This window comes from Lolium rigidum, chromosome 1, assembly GCF_022539505.1.
Source record: "Lolium rigidum isolate FL_2022 chromosome 1, APGP_CSIRO_Lrig_0.1, whole genome shotgun sequence".
In the NCBI taxonomy this organism is placed as follows: Eukaryota; Viridiplantae; Streptophyta; class Magnoliopsida; order Poales; family Poaceae; genus Lolium; species Lolium rigidum.
The window spans coordinates 111,198,414-111,205,772 of record NC_061508.1 but is presented as its reverse complement, the minus strand read 5'-3'; positions in this window follow the sequence as shown (position 1 = coordinate 111,205,772).

The following is a 7,359-nucleotide window of genomic DNA, read 5'->3' as shown; positions in this document are numbered from 1 at the left end:
GCCTTACGGCTAGGCCTTTTCCTAGTAGTGTAGACCAGCTCGTAGCTTCCTTCTGGTGCTCCATCGTTGATGGCCTCCACTTCCGGATCACAGTCTAGCAAGGGTGTCGAAAGAAAGTGAGTACAGGGGTACTCAGCAAGTTCTAAAAGAGTAAAAAGGTGTTTGATGCACTAGCTACGACCATTGATCGTGAAATCGCCGGTCAATGCATGTTTTGCAATCATTTCTTCAAAGGTTGCTTTTATTATGAAAACTATGCCCGTCGGTCTTCACAGAGTTGACTAGAACTTCGTGGAGTTCCTTTCCGCCGCGTTCGCAGTTCCCTTCCCGGAACAAGGAGTGACAGCCACAATTTGATACACTCTGCAGAGGTGCGTTACTTTTCCCATAAGAGATTCCATCCCTTTTGCCATCCGCAGGGACTTGCCCCCGCTCACACTTCCTTTGATGTGAGGCCAGGTATGAAAATCCAAGCCCACACCGCCTTCTCCGCGACTGCAAACCCACCCTTTTGTCCAACCGTACACCCCCAGTAGACTTCCCCCGATAATACGGCTTTACTCACGGTGTACTCCGGACAATCCTTCATAGATGGTAGAGCTTATCATCACTAATGGATGGGGATTTAAAAGGATATCCCAACCTATTGCGGCAAGTGCCTCCAACACCCCACCGGCTCTACCAATCCGTTGGCGTGCGTAAGGGAAAAGATACGGCTGGCTTCCCCAGAGCCATTATAGATCTCATGGTCAACGCGGTTTGTACGGCGCTAGAATCACTGGACTGGCATTGGTAATTAATCCTAGGGTGATATAACCCATTGCAATGGAACCTCCACCATATCAACACATACCATGGTTCCATTGCCAGCCACATAGTCATATTCATAGTTGGAAAGTAACATTTCATTTGCGATGCAGGAGTGGTAAGTATATAGCTTTGCTTTAAAGTAATAGAAAATACTCAAGTTGGTATGAGCAAGGGTGAACTTGCTCGTGGACCGCGAGATAGTGCAGTTCAATGCAGCTTGATGGAACCTGGACCTCGGGTTCGTAAGAAGCATCATTGTCCGGTAAAGACAATGTTATAAAATCCAAATAATGCAATCATGGATGTATTATTTTATGTTGGATCCCTTTACCCCGCTGGGTTATATCAATTTAGGGTTGCGTTTAAGATTTATGTCTTCGACAGTAATTTACAATTGATTTAAAAGTATTAATCATTGTAATTCATACAAAGTACAACAATTCAAAGTAAAACTATTTTACTTGATGATTTCCTTAGTCATTCCAAAAATAATTTGAAATTATAGAGTTACTTCTATAGTTTTTGGAATAAAAAGGAATATAGTATTTTTTCTTGGAAAAATACCCTTTTCAATAGAAATGACTTGGAATATTAGAATTTCATTTTGAAATGTTTGAAAATAAGTATTTGAACTTATTTGAGATTTTTCCTTGAATTTTTAAATACAAGGAAATAATAGTTTAAAATTCCAAGTTATTATTTAAATTCGAAAATTCATAATTTTGAATTTGTTTAATAAATTCCATTTCATATTTTATTCTTGTTAAGGTTTATTTTTCATTCATTAATCCAATTTTTAATGGATTTTTAGAGTTGTATTTGATTTATTAAGATTTGGTAAAGTTTTGGCTTTTTATTAAATGTTAAAAGACTAAAATACCCTCCCTGGACCCCATTGGGCCCAGCCCAATAACCTAAGCCCATGGGACAGCCCACTAAGGCTTGCCCCATAGCGGCTCGGTGGCGCCGAACGGCCCACCCCTCTCTCACTCACTCGGCCCTCTCTCGCTCTTTGTCTCTAACCCTAACCTCACGCGACGCTCTGGTGATGGCGTCGCCGCCATGGCCGCCGCCTCGCTCCGGCCATCGCCGTGCTCCTCCGCCGTAGCCACCTACCGAACTAGAACCGCCGCGTGCAGATCTATCGATCTGTCCGCGTAGTTTTCCCCTTCTCTTCCTCTCCTGGCGAATCGCCTCCGATCTGGATCTCGGGAAGAATCGCCTCGATGAACTCCGGTGAGCTCTCGTCCTTGCTGACGATGGGTGTGCTCCTGGGGTTGACCTGGCGCGAGTGCTGCTCGCAGTACTCGTGCCGTCGCCTCAGGTGCTTGCTACGGTGATGTGGGTTCGTGTTTGGGTTCGCCGGCGTAACATCGGCGCCTACCCTGGACTTGCAGCTGTTAGGGCCGCGCGAGCACTGCCTCGCCATGCCCTAGCTTATGCTTCCAGGCGCAAGTAAGTTGCTGCACTTCCTCTTCCTCTTCTCCATATCTGTGCGCCTCCCCTTGTTACTGTTCTTCTTCCTCCTCATGCGTTGTTGCTCTCTGGTGGTCCTGTGATCACGCAGAGCCATGCTATTGCTGCGCAATCTTCCTGTGCTTCTGTCTACTGCAAGCTCATGGCCCAATTACCATTTACTGGTACTGACACATGTCGATTTGCTTGCTATTTATGTTGTGCTTGCTTCTCTGCTGCTCCTAGCATGCTCTGTACTTGCCATGCTCTGTTGTGCTTGCTCAAAAGCTTGCTATGCCATGCTATTCTTGATTGTGGCTTACTTATTCTTACTGGGATATCATACTTGCTTGTCTAGGTGTATTTGTGATGCATCAGTGACACTTGTGTGTGTGCCAGTGGTGCCTGTGATATGCTTCAGTGCTATCTATGCAAGCCAATGATCCATTGGATCATTCCTTGCTTGTTGGCTAACTTCCCTGTGTAGCTTGGCTTGCTATAATTGATCCATTTGATCAATTCAATGTCAGTGTTGTCTTACTGATTAATACTGTGGCTAAGTGATTCACTTTCCTTGTGATGTTGATGCTCAAGCATCACTATGCTGTTGCTTACTTAAGCTACTGGACTTGCTCCAGTGGCTATGGTACAGTGATTAAACTGTGTTGCTTAATAGCCTGTTATCATCGCTGCTAAGCATGGATCCGTGATAAATTCATGCTTGTATTAATTAAATTATGATGAACTCGCTTATGCAGTAATGATTTAAATGACTTGCTTGCAAATGATTTGGCTATTCATGAGTGTTTAGCAAGCAATTGAACCTGAATCCATTCCCTGGATAATGATGTGCTAGGTTTGGCTTCTTTTTAATTGATGCTAAGTTTGTTGTGACCTCGTAGCCTTGCTACCGATTGGTTGCTCACTTAGTTAGTTGGATCTTGTGGCTACTCAACCTTTGCTTGCATGTTTGGGAATCATACTAGATATGAATGCCAATATGCTTGCCCGATGAAAATCTAGGGTTACCGATGGTTCATAGCTTAGGATTTACTCGTGTAGTCTCGAGCTGCTAATCTTTGCCATCTACTGGTGCTATCTCAGTGCATCTAATCTGGCTAGTGTGTGCACTCGTGCATATGTGCTAGTTTCCGTGTACAAGATCTCGTACCTAGATGCTTTCCATTTTTAGTAGCTTTTGACTGGCAGTAATCCTTGGTGAAAACCAAGTGATAATCTACCCATATGAGCATCTGCTCATTCCCATGCTTATTTCATGCATATATGATGGATCAAATCCATTGGATCTGTCCAGGAACTTGGTATACCTTGTTCCAGCTCCTAGTGTGAAATATTTGGTTGATGTAGACTTGGGGTTTCTGTTCACAGCCCTTCACCTCCAGATTCTGGTTGATCTTCTCAGGTCACCATGATTCCTGGTGGCTAAGTTGGTTGTGTTGGTTTCTGTTCTTGGTTATGAACTGGATGAATTGTGCTTGTTCTTGCTTCACCCTTACCTGGTGATCTTATCTGATCGACTGTGCACTGGTTCTAGGGTTTGTGTGCTATTTATATGGTCTCTACTTCTTCCCTGGCCATGACACACAAGCCTGGTTACTTTATGACTCACCCCTTGCATTGCCTTGCCGTTGCTTGGCTAGCAACAGCCTTCATATGGTGAAACTTGAGCCCTCGTGGCTTGCTCGGTCTGGTCTCGCTCTATGTTTATCCGATGTCGTCCGTGATTTTTGGACAAGCACAAGTGTGTCGTGGATGCTTTCACCGTCCAAACTCGAACTTTGTGTTATTTCGCTAACCGTCTAAACCGAATCTTGCTAACACTTGTATTCTGGCTAGTACCGTTATTTGATTTGCAGTGTTTGAAGGTGAATATGACCGAAGATCATCCTCAAGACACTTAGTTTAGGTTTAGTTTAGAATTAAACTTGTAATTTTCCTTTTCTTTTATTCTCGTTCATTATATCTCAATTCTTGTATCAAGAATATTGTAAAGACTTTGTAATTGTGTTGTATATCAATAAAGCTCAAGTTTTTGGTTTATGAGCTTTTGTATTATGTAATGTGTATATTCTTGATTAAATATTGTATTTGATATTCACTTTGAAATTCAAAATGATTTGAATTTGTATCTTGTGTTTGAATTTTAAATTCATTGTTTATATTGTGTGATGTTTATATTTAAATGTTTAACACTTATCAAATGCAAACATTCCCCAAAGTAACAAGTTACAAAAGAGATCATGTCGAAATTTCCCTAACTCACATTGCCTAACCCTAGATGCAAAATGAGAGAGAACCTCGATCCCTCTTAGGTTTAGTTGCAATAAGGCGCGAAAATTTCCCCCGTTTTGCGATGAAATGCACATCCCATTTCTAAATCTACCCTTCGTTGTTCCTATGTTCTGGGTTATTACATTCTAGCTCCCAGAATATAGATTTCTTCTTCCACATGGCTGCGTGCCCGTCAGCTCCCTTCGGAACTGATTGTCCGCCAGGACCCTTTCCAAAGATGACTTTCAAATCCTTGACCATATCAAATACCTCGAGCACCAAGCAGCGCTCCGCAGTGCTTCGGCCGGTGATCTGCCTTGCCGTTGTAATGCTTGCCTTTCTTTCTTACCGGATGAATTTTCGGAAGAAATCGACGATGCCCAAGGTACACGTTCTTCTTACAATTCGGCAAATGTACACTTTCGGTCTCATGTAAGCAAGTGCGTGCATGCATTGTATCCCTTATTTGACAGTCCCGAAAGGTTACTAAGAGCAGGCCAATCGTTGATGGTTACGAAAAGCAACGCTCGTAGGTCAAATTCCTCTTCTTTGTGCTCATCCCACACACGGACACCGAGTCTGCCCCACAGCCTGTAAAAGTTCATCAACTAATGGCCTTAGGTACACATCGATGTCGTTGCCGGGTTGCTTCGGACCTTGGATGAGCACTCGGCATCATAATGAACTTCCGCTTCATGCACTACCAAGGAGGAAGGTTGTAGATGCATAGAGTCACGGGCCGAGTGCTATGGCTGGAGCTCGCTCGCCAAAAGGATTCATGCCATCCGTACTTAGACCAAATCTTATGTTCCTTGCGTCACCGCAAAATCTTTAAACTCTCTGTCGATCTTTCTCCATTGTGTTCCATCTGCGGGGTGTCTCAACTCCCCGTCCGACTTACGGTCCTCTTTGTGCCATCGCAACAACTTGGCATGCTCTTTGTTCCTGAACATACGTTTCAACCGTGGTATTATAGGAGCATACCACATCACCTTGGCGGGAACCTTCTTCCTGGGTTTCTCGCCCTCAACATCGTCACCAGGGTCACCGCCTCTGATCTTATAACGCAATGCAGTGCATACCGGGCATTCATTCAAATTCTCGTATTCACCGCAGTAGAGGATGCAGTCGTTGATGCATGCATGTATCTTTAGAACCTCTAAACCTAGAGGGCAGACAACCTTCTTTGCTTCGTACGTACCGGCGGGCAACTCGTTATTCTTTGGAAACATATTCTTCAACATTTTCAGCAAGTTTTCAAATGCCGAGTCAGCTACACCTGCCCGTGCCTTCCATTTCAGCAAATCCAGTAGTGCAGCCCAGCTTTTTCGGACCATTATCGCATCCGGGTACAGCCGCCTTTTCGTGATCCTCTAACATGCGATCCAAATTCTCCCTCTCCTTTTCGGTTTCGCAGCGTCTCCGTGCATCAGCAATGGTCCGACCAAGATCATCAACGGGCTCATCATGTGCCTCTTCTTCACCTTCCCCTTCACCTTCCCCTTCACCTTCGAGCATCCTCCATGAAAGTATCACCGAAATGATCAAGATAGTTTTCATCGATGAAATCATCCCCTTCTTCATCTTCTTCCATTATAACCCCTCTTTCTCCATGCTTGGTCCAACAATTATAGCTTGGCATGAAACCGTGCCGAAGCAGTGCGAGTGAACTTCTCTTGAGGAAGAGTAACCCTTCCGATTCTTACAATCAACACATGGACGAGATAACAAAACCCTTCGCTTGTTCGCATTAGCCACTACGAGGAAATCTTTCAAACCCGTAGTGAACTCGCCGGAGAGTCGGTTACCGTACATCCATTGCCAATTCATCTGCATTATTATAATATAAAATATATAATTAACCATCATGCATTTGTTAAACTAACTAGCTATAAACAATATAAATTAAACAATGAACTACACACATGCATATTTTATCAATGACACACATGCATGAAAGTTTCAAGTTGCTAACCGCGATCGAGGAGGAAATAATAAATGAGGAAGCTCAAGTGTGGCTCCAACACTTCATATCATGTTTGTTTCATGCTCTTGGGGCATTTTATCAAACACCTTGTGTGCATAAGAGGAACCAAAAGCAAATGTACACCCCCTTGTGAAGCTTGTGAAGAGAAGTGGCACCAAATGGCTAAGTGCCTGTGAGCTAAGGCCCTTTTATAGGGATGGGCCTTTAGTCCCGGTTGGCCCGGCCAACCGCGACTAAAGGCCTTCGGTCCAGGCTCGAGGACCTTTAGTCGCGGTTGGCCTAGCCAACCGCGACTAAAGCCCCTCCCGTCCACCAGCCGGCCGGCCGAGCGCGCCGAGCCCAGCTCTTTAGTCGCGGTTCGCCACCCGAACCGCGACTAAAGACCCCATTAGTCGCGGTTCCTATATTTTGGCGACTAATGGGGCTGGACGGAAGGCCATTTTTCTACCAGTGATACGACCTCCGATGAAAAACTTTTTTATATCAAAATCGATCTACGCGAAATTTCCTATTCGATTTCAACTGCCTACGGTCGTTTGGAGAAAAAATGGATTCGTCAAATTCAAAACAGAAACAGGACTTTTTTCAGGTTTTAGATTTTGGGCAAAAAATAGAAAAAAAAATAGCGGTGGCGCACCCATGCCTTGGTGCGCCACTGCTAAGCTTCCCGCCCACGAATTTCAAAATGGGAGGAGCCGGCCACTTACCCCCTCCTCCCTAGCTCCTCCCTCCTCCTCCACACATTCTCCTGCTCTCATTCTCCTCTCCTCCTCCTGCTCTCCTCCTCTCCTCTCCTCCTTTCACTCCGGCGACCT